Consider the following 12,298-nt stretch of genomic DNA (forward strand, 5'->3'; position numbering starts at 1 on the left):
CTTAGGTTAGTTCTATTGATATCAGGACTGTCAGACAAAACCACTCAACTCAGTATGGAACTCAGCTGGTCCCATCAGAATCAGGAATGTCAGATATAATCATCAAGCTCTATATACACTTAAATCAGTTATTTATGATTAGGACTATCAGAAATAGTCTTTTAGTTATCAGTTACTAGTATTCATGCATGTATTCTAACATTCAGTAGACTCAGTAGTTAGAACTCAGTATTCAGTCTAATCACGACCTCAGTTACAATTACGTATTCATGCATGTATTCTCACATTCATGTATACAGTCAATTACTATTGTTCATGAATATGAACTTTTATCATTCAACCTACCTCACTTGTATGCCAGTACATCCAATCGTACTAACGCATTTGCGCTATGGTGTTTTGTACCATAGGTTTAGAAGCATAAGCTCCCGAGCATCCTTAGTAGATAAGACAGCCAGACTAGAAGTGAGTCCTCATTATTCAAGGATAGCATGATTATTTTATTAAATTTATTATTTTAGTAGTTCGAAGTTAGTTGGGGACATGTCCCATCAACTCTATATATTTCAGATAGTTTAGAGGCTTTTAGACTACATCATGTTTTAAACAATATATTTTAGTTTAGGGTATTGTTATACCCCTTTACAGACATTGTTTTATATTTAGTATTATTTTAGTTTTGAACCTTATGGCCTTACAGCTTATGTTCAGCATATATATAGTATATTATTCAGTGCTTAGTTATAGATATCAGTCATGGGTAAACTTTTGATCCTTCAGGTTCATGAGCACAGTATAGAATTTCAAGTACCAGATTCGGGGCATTACAAACTTAGTATCAGAGCCTAAGATTCACTAGTATCCTAGGAAGTCTGAAAATATGCATGTAGAGTCTTATGCATGGGTGTGTTGTGTACCACACTTATGTGCAGGAGGCTATGAGATGTTTTAGGAACAGTTTCCTTTCTTTCAGTATTCATGTCCTGCCAATGAACATAATCTTCAATTATTTTCTTAGTCTAATTTGCTTCTTCTTCTCGCTTACAGAATATGCCTTCCAAAGGGGCTAGCAAAAGAAGAAACCATAATCAGTCATACCTCAGCCCGTTCAGGTAGATTTCCTGGATGAACATGTTTCCTATGCAGAATTAAGGATTGTGTGTAATACTATAGCCAATTCAGTCACAACTCAGAATAAACGGCTAGCTGCTATTCTAGCTAACCCAATGGCCAATTCAGTTGCAGCTAGGATTTGGGACTTCACCCGAATGAATCATCCCTTATTCTCAGGTTCTAAGTCTGAAGAGGATCCATAAGAATTCCTTGACCAGGTTCAAAAAGTCAAAAATATCGTGGGAGTAACTTCCAGTGTTAGTATAGAGTTAGCAATTTATCATCTACAAGATGTAGCCCATACGTGGTTTAAATAGTGAAAGGTAGATAGGGGTACATATGTAGAGCTAATAGAATGGGAAGAGTTTGCTACGGCCTTCTTAGATAGATTATTTCCTATAGAACAGAAAGAAGCCAAAGTGATAGAGTTCATCAATCTCAAACAATGTAGCATGAGCATAAGATAATACTCCCTCAAGTTTACCCAGTTAGCCAGGTATGCTCCCCATGTAGTAACAGACAGTAAATCCAGAATGAGCAAGTTTGTGTCTGGGGTTTTAGGTAGAGTGGTTAAGGTTTTTAGGACTGCTATGTTGATTAAGGAAATGGACAAATCTAGACTTATGGTCTATGCTCCACAGATTGAAGCACATAGACTTAAGAAGAAGGAGAGAGAGAATAAGAGAGCCAAAATAGGTAGTTATAATTTTTCTCAGCCAGGGTCACAGGTGGTAATCATTCTCAGCCTGGCTAGAAGTTTTCATTTCCAGCTCTTTCCTCAGCCAGTGCTTCAGTTCCTAAATTTAGAAATGGTAGCAAAGATAGGGCGCTAGGCTCCAAATCTTAGAATTGTACAAGCATTATTCAAACTCATTCACTTTGCAAAGAATAAGGTAAGTATTATAAGGATGTGTGTAAAGCTATCAGGAATGTGTGTTTCAGATGTGGTAAGCCAAGTCACAAGGATTGAGACTGTCCTAAACCCGGTCCACCATGTCAGCACGATCGTCCTTTAACTCAGTTTGCCAGAATCATTAGAGTGCCATTTCCAGTGTTGGTAGTGTGGAATACCCAAAAAAACTCTATGCACTTTAGTATCAACAAAATTAGGAAAGCCCTCCTGAAGCAGCCACTGGTATGTTACAAATCCCTTATTTACATGTTCATGCTTATTTAGATTTAGGGATATCTTTTTTTATTTTGTAACTTTTTACATACCAGTACACTTTAAGGTCAGATTAGATTTTAACAGGACCTTCTCAGTCTCTACCCCAGTGGGTAAAATAATCATAGCCCGACGAGTATATGGTAATTGTCCGGTTATAATACCTTAGAAAGTCAGGCATTCAGGTTCTAGTAATAATACCAGTCTGGGTAGGAAATTAGTAAGGGAAGATGATTCTTGGCCCATTCCTATCTTAATGTGAAGTTTTGTATTTCAACTATCATGATACGTACGCATGTTTCATGTCACAATTCCATTCACCCAACTTATATTCATGTGCTTTCCATAAAATAGTATTTGTTTTAAGTTCCTAGTACGAGGAGTTTCGGCTTACTTAGTGTTACGAATCATGCTCCATGAGTATAGAAACATCAAACTCAGGTCATGCAACCCATGAATCATGCACTTATGTCCTGTCTTACAGTATTTTCCACCCCCATGACTTATGCTCCACTCCCACTGATCAGTAAATCTCATATTATGTCACGTCTACTCTTAGTTTAGGTACCTCAATGGATCCATGATATTGATGTTCCATCCCTAAGTCCTTAATTACAACATCATTCAGTAGTTATTATCCAGTAAAGGACTCACATAGTACTACAAAACCATGGCTTTCAGCTATTAGTTACATAACCATCAGAATTCAGTACGTCCGTATCAGTCTAAACCTCAATTATCAGGAAACCATTCTTCAGTCCCAGTTATAGTCTTAGTTACGGTTACAGTCTCAATTACCATCTTAGCTACAATCTTAATCCCAGTCCTAGTCCAGTCAGATCATAAGCTTAATTCACTTTTAGGATTACCCAAACATAGCATTTGTCCACCAGTTATAAAGTTATTGGTATTTTAGTACCTCAATTTATAGAATCTTTCCAAATCATGTTGGACGGTTGGTCTTGCGTTCTTAGGGTAATACAATTTTTCACTTATTTATGCTTAGTTACCTCAGGTTGCCCAAGCAGTCATTATCTTTTATGTATAATATTCTATAGTCTAAGTCCAGTCTTTCAGGATAAGTACAGTTCAGCCTTACAGGCCCAGTAGTCCACCATAAGTTATTTAGTTAATCATATCAGTTAGTATATTTATGCATTCGTGCTCAACACCATATGAACCTTTTTAGTAGTATTAGTTGTAGTGCATAAGGTTTATTCACTTTATCTTAGATGATGGTTCATAGGCCTTGCCTCTTAATACCAGAATCCTAGCCATGTAGCGATCTCCCATTCATATGTCCTACTCAGACCAGACAAAGATTCACTTTCTCTGTATAGTTATTAGAACTCTGTAGAAAAAGTGTTATAGAAATGCTCCAGTCGAGAATAATTTTTTAGCATGAGTTAGTCTGTAGAGCCAGTAGTTCAGTTTAGCAGTCAGGCGAACAAGTTTAGACGATGTGGTTTCCATCTTTCTATCCAGTCGCAATATCCAGAGTCTCATGAATGTGATCATCCTAAGATGGACTAACTAGGTAGTTGCGTGTTCATCCTATTTCATGCATCATGTCTTAGTTTCAGATCTCTGATATTTATTTATGATTTAGTTCATAGGTGCCTTTTGCATCACTTTAGTTTTCCTTATATATTAGAAAAGTCAGCCCAACATTCTTTAAGGGGGCATAGTGTCCCAAGGGGGAGATACACTATAGTTCTCGAAGACTTTTATGACATAAACACGCCACTCTCTTCTCATAATAAATCCAGTTTGGGGTAAGGGGTGCTCATGAGTTGACCCTCAAACTCCGATCTCAGTCGTAAGCCACGTATTCAAGGTACTCAGTTTAGATCACGATATTCAACTCATGTATAATGTTCTAGACTCAATTCCGTTCTCATATTTATGCTGATGTATATTTAGTAATTAATCTGAGGCTCACTAGCATATTTACTTTAAGGAAACAGTCTTCCTTGAACTTATTTAGTTTCATTCTCTGATTTCCATTGGAAACATGGTATCAAGAATTTCCATTACAAACCTAGTATCAATTACCATTGCATATTCAGTCATGCAGTCATGTGTTAGTTCATTTATGTATTCACGCATCATATTTGCGTGATCAAATTATCAGTACTCTCAGTTATACAGTCATGCCTCAGCAAAGTCATAAAATCATACATCAGATATGCATACTCAGTATAAATCTTAGTAATGTCTGTCATGTACTCATGTCCTAGTTGCTTATGTTCAGTATGTACTCCAACTTATTGTTTCTCCCATTTTAGTAAGTCTCATTCAAGGATGAATGTTCCTAAGGGGGAGATATTATAATACTCTGTATTTCTACCTAGCTTAAAATCATCCAAAAATGATAAAGACTTACTTGAAAATATGAATCCACTTTTATTAATTTGGAATTTTCAAGATTTTGACTTTTTGTTCTGTGGGAAATTGAATTAACTTTCCATCGATATCAAATTCGCCCAAATCTGACACCCGAGCTAAGAGTTAGAGCCATTATAGTAAGATAGTGTGACACTTGAGCCATCAACGCATCGTGGAGCATGCAAAATGGCAATCTTCAAAATCGAGTGGGCCTCCATGATTATGGTGCATCGCACCAAGGCTCAAATCTAGAGTTTTCCATTTTTAGTGTCTCTGTACGATACCACCACATCGGGGTAAGATTCTAGGTCCCATCCAGTATTGCAACGTGATTTCACTGTGTCGGACCATCAGCCCAATTCATAGTTGGCAATTTCTAGTGGAAAGATGCTTTAGCACCCCGTCGCGCCAGGTGCCAAAATGGGATCTTCAGTGACAAAAAATAAAAACTTTCTGAGGGAAATTGGGTCTTTTTCCATGACATAGATCAGCCTTTAACCACGAAATTATGCCCTAAAAACCCTATTATATCACATTTCCTCATTTTCTCTCAAGAATAAAATCATTCTCCCTCAAGAGGCAAAAACCCTAGCTCAAGAAATCAAGGCCAATTCCAGGAATTTTTCCAAGAACTTTATGAATTTAGATTTCCAAGTATGTCAAGTGTTAATTCGTGGGTCCCTTTTACCCATGAAGCTCAAGGATCCCTTTTTAATTCAAAGATTGTATATTTAAGACTGTTCATGATTTATTCAAATTGGAATTCAAGTTCATGTTGTTGTTGGGTTTTGATCTATGTCATAAGCTATTAATTTCGAGAATTGATCTTAGTGTGTGATGATTTAGTGGTATTCATGATAAACCCTTCAAATTGCAAGTTGAATAATGTAGCCATGATAATTTGATTAATTGATTATTGTTTAACCAAAGAATGCTCCCCATGTGTTTGATAAAATCCCTATGTGAAGAAAATAGTGCCTTCATAGCATATTATTATGAAATCCCCATTCATGTACAAGTTAGTGTATGTAAAATGTTTGATGAAATGTCTTAGTCAATGAATTATGGATATGTATAGCCATTGTTGTGCTTTTACGCTTGTGCGATGAATTAATTTTATGCTATCGAGTACTGGGGGTATTAAATACCGTACAATTTAGCTGTGTCCCTAGAGCCAGTATCATGTTTTCAGAATACTCTAAGTCAAACCATGATCAGTAGAATTCAGTCAGTCATGTCACTCAGGAAAACTCAGTAAACTCAGTATCAGTGCAGTCCCATTCAGTAATCTCACGAATCTTAGTGATCTCAGTCAGTCATCATATCTCAGTACTATTCAGTACAAACCTTAGTAAACTCAGTCAGCTAGTAGAACTCTATAGCATTTTTTTAATTAACAGAATTCAATAGTATTTCGTCAGCCAACGAAAATCCAGTAAACTCAATTTAATTTAGTTAACCAGTAAAATCAGTAACAGATCACTCCAGCCTAGTATGAACTAGGAAATTAGTGATGTTTCTATTTAGTTAGGAGTAGGATTTAGTACTTAGTGAACCCAGGGATAAAGATACACACTGCCAGCTAGTAGAGGGTATGATCCTTAGTAGCAATCACTAAGTTCCAAAACTATGTAGCCAGCGTAGGTTGAGATGTATCCCTGCGAGTTTAGCGACTGCACATCTCATTTGAGTTTTTCCTTACAGGAGGGCTTGACGGAAGAGATCGCTGTCAGAGAGGTTTTACTCACAACTTGTCTTTCCTCATGGCATGGTACTGACACCCTTCCAACTGGGGTTTCAGGTTAGACCTCACTAGTTTAGATTCAAGGCATGTCGGTTAGATAATTACCTCCCACTGTCTCAGTTTCAGATTCAGTCTCAGTAATATAACTCCATTTAGTTCTACAGATATCAAGACTATCAGACGAAGTCACTCAGCTCAGTACGGAACTCAGCTAGTTCTATCAGAATCAGGGCTATCAGATACAGTCATACAGCTCTATATAACACTTAGATCTTTTATTTATAATTAGGACTATAAGAAATAGTCTTTCAGTAATCAGTTACTAGTAAGCTCAGATATTAGTAAATCCATGTGGTCAGCAGACTCATTCGTTAGAACTCAGTATTCAGTCCTATCAAGACCTTAGTTATAGTTATGTATTCATGCATGTATTATCATGTTCATGTATACAATCAGTTAGTATTTTTCGTGCTTATGAACCCTTTGCATTCATCCTACTTCACTTGCATACCAGTACATTCAATCGTACTAACGTATTTATGCTATGGTGTTTTATACCATAGGTTTAGAAGCATTAGCTCTCAAGAATCCTTAGTAGATTTGACGTTCACCAGCTAGACTAGCAATGAGTCCTCATCATTTGAGGATATCATGATTATTTTATTAACTTTATTATTTTAGTAGTTCAGAGATAGTTGGGGACATGTCCCATAAACTCCACAGATTTCAGACAGTTGAGAGGCTTTCAGACTACAACATATTTCAGATAGTTTATTTCATTTTTAACCACCAATAATCTTCCAATGGCTAGAAAAGGTCTACCCAGTATTATGAGCATCTCAAGATAGACCTTGCAATCATCAATTTCAAAATCTGGTAGATATATAAAATTTTCTTCCTTTACCAACACATCATAAAGAATATCCATATGCTTCTTGATAGAATGGATGCTATCAACAACTACATAGATGTCATCTTGGGAGTTCACAGACCCAACTATTGATATATAGCTAATGGCAACAAGTTAGAACTTACTCTAAGATCACAACGAGCCTTAGATAAACTAATGGTGCCAATTGTACACAAAATCGTGAATGCTCTTTTATCGGATTTCTTTTGAACCAATTATCTTATGGCAATGGCACTATAGTGATAAAGGTTATTTAATGGCTCATAACACACTAGTCTCTTCTTAGTAACCAGGTTGTTTAGGAACTTTGCAACCCTAAAATTTGTTCCAAATACTCAATAAATGGAACATTTACTTATAACTTCTTGAACATGACCATAAGCTTACTTATTTGGCCATTTTGAACCTTTTTCTTCATCTTGTGTGGAAACTGAATAGGAGGACTAGGAATTTTTGATATGGGCATTTCTGCCTCCTTCTTTTTGTCCGACTTAACTCTTTTTCATCCATCAATCAAGGTTGTTGTTCTATGGTGAAATTGTTCTCACCTACTTCTTTCTCCTTCTCAGAATTTACTAGAAACTTTTTGAAACACCATCATCAATAATAAATTCATCCTTGGATGTAACATCATCCACATGTAAATAAAATACTGGATATGGCTCGGGGAACACTTTACCCATTTTTTGTAGTATAGCTAGACAAGTTCAATCATTCCTATATAACTAAAAAAACTTAAACCCTTTCTTTGATTAAAAGATAAAATTAATTAATTCATTTGGTATTAAGGGATGAGATTGACATAGATGATACTTTCCAGATGAATGGGTCTTATAAGCATCTCATGAAGTAATCCCCCCGTTAACTATCTCGAGTTTCTTAATTAGAGTGGAAAGTTAATCCACTAGATGAATCATAGTTGATAAGTTACTTATTATCTCTTAAACACCTACACCTATCGATCTCACCCATTTTAGAAATTTAGATAGCATTGTTTCCATACAAATCTTCCCTAAATAATTGAAAGCATTATCATATCTCTTAGGTGGAAAAGACAACCCACATCGGTCACCTTTACACTTCTAATTCCCTTGGTCGTCGTCTCTATAGCTAGCCTTGTTATAATAGTTATCCCTTCAATAGTTACAACCTTAATTTCTTTGGTCATTGTTCCTGATAATCCCTTAGTTATAAAAATAGTTAGCTTCTTCTATGGAATCAAATTTGGTTTCTTTACTATGGGGCCCATCTTTCATGACTTCATAATATTACCAAACAATAAGTTTTTGTTAAGTAAATCCATTTGTATTTTCAAATAATCAATGTCTTTGTAATGCTCTTCTTGTTTTCGGCATTACTCTGCTGATATACCTACTGAATATCTGTTGCTTGCAACTCTAGAATATCTAGTATGCTGATCTATACTAGTTTTTGTCACATTATCAAATATCTCAATCGCTCTAGTAAAAGTAAAAGCCATAAAAGAACCACCTATTGCATTATCAATTGTTTTTTTTTGTTTGAATTTTATTCTATATTAAATATCTCTATTAAGTGTCCATCATCATCTTATAATTAGGACACTAAATCATCTTCGTCTTGAACCTCACTTATATTTTATATAGATCCTCATTATCTAATTGAAGGGAATAGTTTATCTTATCACCCAACTATAACTTCTAGAAGGAGAAACGAACCTTTCTAGGAAAATTTATTTCAACCGCCTCTAGTTTGATATATAATCCGGTATAAGGTCATGCAACAACAAGGTATCCTCCCCTGATAGAGACAATGGGAATAATCTCAATCAGATTACATTTTGCTTAATTCTAAGATAGTTAGAGGATTTGCAAATGTTAAAAAAACTCACCAAGTGCATGTTTGCATCATCACCGGGTAGTCCATCGAGCAACCCTTTCAGCTTTAGCAATTTTATTGTTATACTTGTGATATGAAACATAATATTTGGAGCCAATGTAGGTAACAAAATTGCTCTTGTAGCACCAACTACATGAAAAATCATCATCATCAAAAGAAAAATGAGCCGCAAGCAATTATCGTCAGTTGCCTCATATTTGTTGATTTGGTTGGCTGATGAGACATTGTTAGAATGTCGTCCATTCAAAAGTTTAGGCAACTCATCATCTCACAGGTCCTTAATATGATCTTTTTTCACATGACCCACAGTATTAACTTGCTATTACTTTAACTTGGCGGCAACTAGTGAAGCCAATCATTCTACCTCTTGTTCTGTTTTCATGTATTTCCTTAGAGTACTATGGAATTCATTAGAAAAAGGTAGTAGAGGTCACTTGAACGATAATTTTGTGGCATACACAATAAATAGCCTACTAACACAAAAACAACAAATAAAAGTAAACTTAGGAAAAGAGACTAAAAGTCAATTAACACACATAAACTTAATTGACAATGGTATTCCCCGAAAGTAGAAGAAAAACTTAATACACCCAAACTACGTCTCCCTTGAAAGAAGTGTAAGCAATCTTTGTAATATATAACCCAATAAAGGTTGGGGTCAAATTACACAGGGAATACACTGTTAATCAAGTTACTTGTAGTATAATTGACTATATGTCATCAGTTTCTACAAAATAAGGGGTTGTATTAGGGAATAAAGAATTAATCTCATTTATGTTAAAATACCAAAGTAACTTTTATAACATATCAGAATAAATAAAGAACAAAGTAGGATTACGTTCACCTTGGTGTTCAATCACTTCGGAACAATGGGTCATAAGAATCTATACCACTGCATGCAATTATAGTATAATTGATGCCAATTCTACATATACATGTTTCCCAACCATCAACAGTGTTTACACTTTAATTCTTTTGAACTTAAAGTGATGAAATACTAATTCAATGTATGACCTAAGAGATTAATCGAGTTAAAGCATAAATTATTAATTAGAGGTTGAAAATTCTAAATTCTTGTTACTAATCCCTTTTCCCAACATTAAATTCTTTACTCAAGAAAGTGAAGTTCTAGGGGTTATTCTAAAGTTTGAAACTCGTTGAACCCATTAAACTGAAGTGAAATGCAATGCAATCACAACCAACGGTACAAATTCAAAAACCCATAATCCTAAAAGTGAATTTCAAACAAGGATTCCATAACCCTAGTTATGGATTTTAGCCCCCATGACCAAAAAATAGATGGAAAAGATGGATTTCATAATAGATGAATTAGAACTTACAAAGTAGAAATTTAAAATATAAATCTATGGTTAAACTAAAAATTTTGTGTTTCTAATACCCAAAATCATTTATCGAGAACTAAGTACATTAAAAAATTAGTTCAATATAAAAAGATGCAAATTCTAAACCTTAAACTAGGTATAGGTTCTAATAAAGTAGGGATTTTAATTTTAAATCTATTGTGTCTCATCATAGTATTAGACTTAGATGAAAACTCACAAGTTGGGTGACATTTTGCTAGATGAATCATTACCTATAGGCAGATTAGATCTGATCTATTGTGGCCTTGACGCCTACAATGATGGTCCATCACTCATCTAACATCACATTATCCAAAGCATCGCTTATCTTGACGTCTCTATTCTTTTTAGTTTAATGTGAAATCTTGGGTAATGGTCCATTGTATTCTTGATGACCCATCAATTAGGCCATCACCGCACTTCAATTTTACGCCTCTTTTTTGCTTATTGTTGATGAATATGATCAATGATTTGTCAGGGCTCTAATGACTGTTATGTACCATGTTGCATACATCATTAGATTAAAGTTCCCATTTTTTTCTTTCGAGTTTTATGACTAATCACAATCCCAAAGTACATTAAAAGAACCAATGGTTGTTGGAAAATAAGAAATTATCCATCATTGAAGATTTAAAATATGATATTCTTAGTTGGTACATCATAACTTTTTAGATAGAAGTTGAGTCTATGGGTGTATATTGCCAATTATACAAAGCGAGACCAACATTAATTCCACAAAATTTTGGAGCTAATGTAGTATTATAGGATACCATGATTCAGGTATTGAGTTTTTTACCGAGTTTGGCTCAAACAAGAGAAATCTTTGTCATTCTTTATGGTCTCAGACTAGGATAGTGTTTAGCATCCAAAAAAAGTATCAATTTAGGGATTTTAGACTCTTTATGTACATCCATATATTATTGTGGATTTAAATATTGATGTTTTGCTAGTCAGACTTATTGCTTCTCCAATTCTTGCTAGACCGATGATGACTATTAAGGAGTAAAAGAAGTTTGATAGATTTGTGAGATTGGGTTCTCCTAAGTCACTAAATTACCTAAGGATGGCATGCATGAGTTAGTTTTGTACTGAAGTTGTTTAACATAATTTTGCTCCCTTGGTGTGGATTACACTACATTTTAGAAACTAGAGGTATCAAAGAAATGATGGAGATCTTATCTTTGTTCTTTTTAGTGGGTTCATATTATATAATGTGGATAAAGTTCTTTGAGGCTATTCTTGCAAAGTATGTGCCTTGCATCTTGAGAGAGAAGTTAAGAGATGAGTTAGATAAAGGTACCATGTTAGTTATTGAGTATGAGACAATGCCCAATACACTTTGTAGGCATTCTTGATGAGTATTCAGTAAGAAGAAAAGTTGCTTAGGAAGCTTATATAGGACTTGGCTACCCCACTTATGTTGACCACAACATTGTCAGAGATTAATAGGACACCTTTTAATGGTTTGTGGATCATACTTAGAGTGCTGAGGGTATCCATTAGTGTGCCTATGGAGGCCATGAATAAAAGGGTTTGTAGACATTGTGGCTTCAGTAATTCATCTTCTTGAGGCAGTTTCTTCACATGTTGGGGTTATCATTTTCAGCATAAAAGGCCAATTCATATATCTTTATTTATTTTCGATGGTGGTTAATATTTTCTAGTATTTTAGTTCATCAAACATCATATTGTACCACTAGAGGTTATCATTCAGATTTTTCAAGTCGTGGGGAATGATC

Source organism: Capsicum annuum, chromosome 7 (assembly GCF_002878395.1).
Source record: "Capsicum annuum cultivar UCD-10X-F1 chromosome 7, UCD10Xv1.1, whole genome shotgun sequence".
NCBI classification, from domain to species: Eukaryota; Viridiplantae; Streptophyta; class Magnoliopsida; order Solanales; family Solanaceae; genus Capsicum; species Capsicum annuum.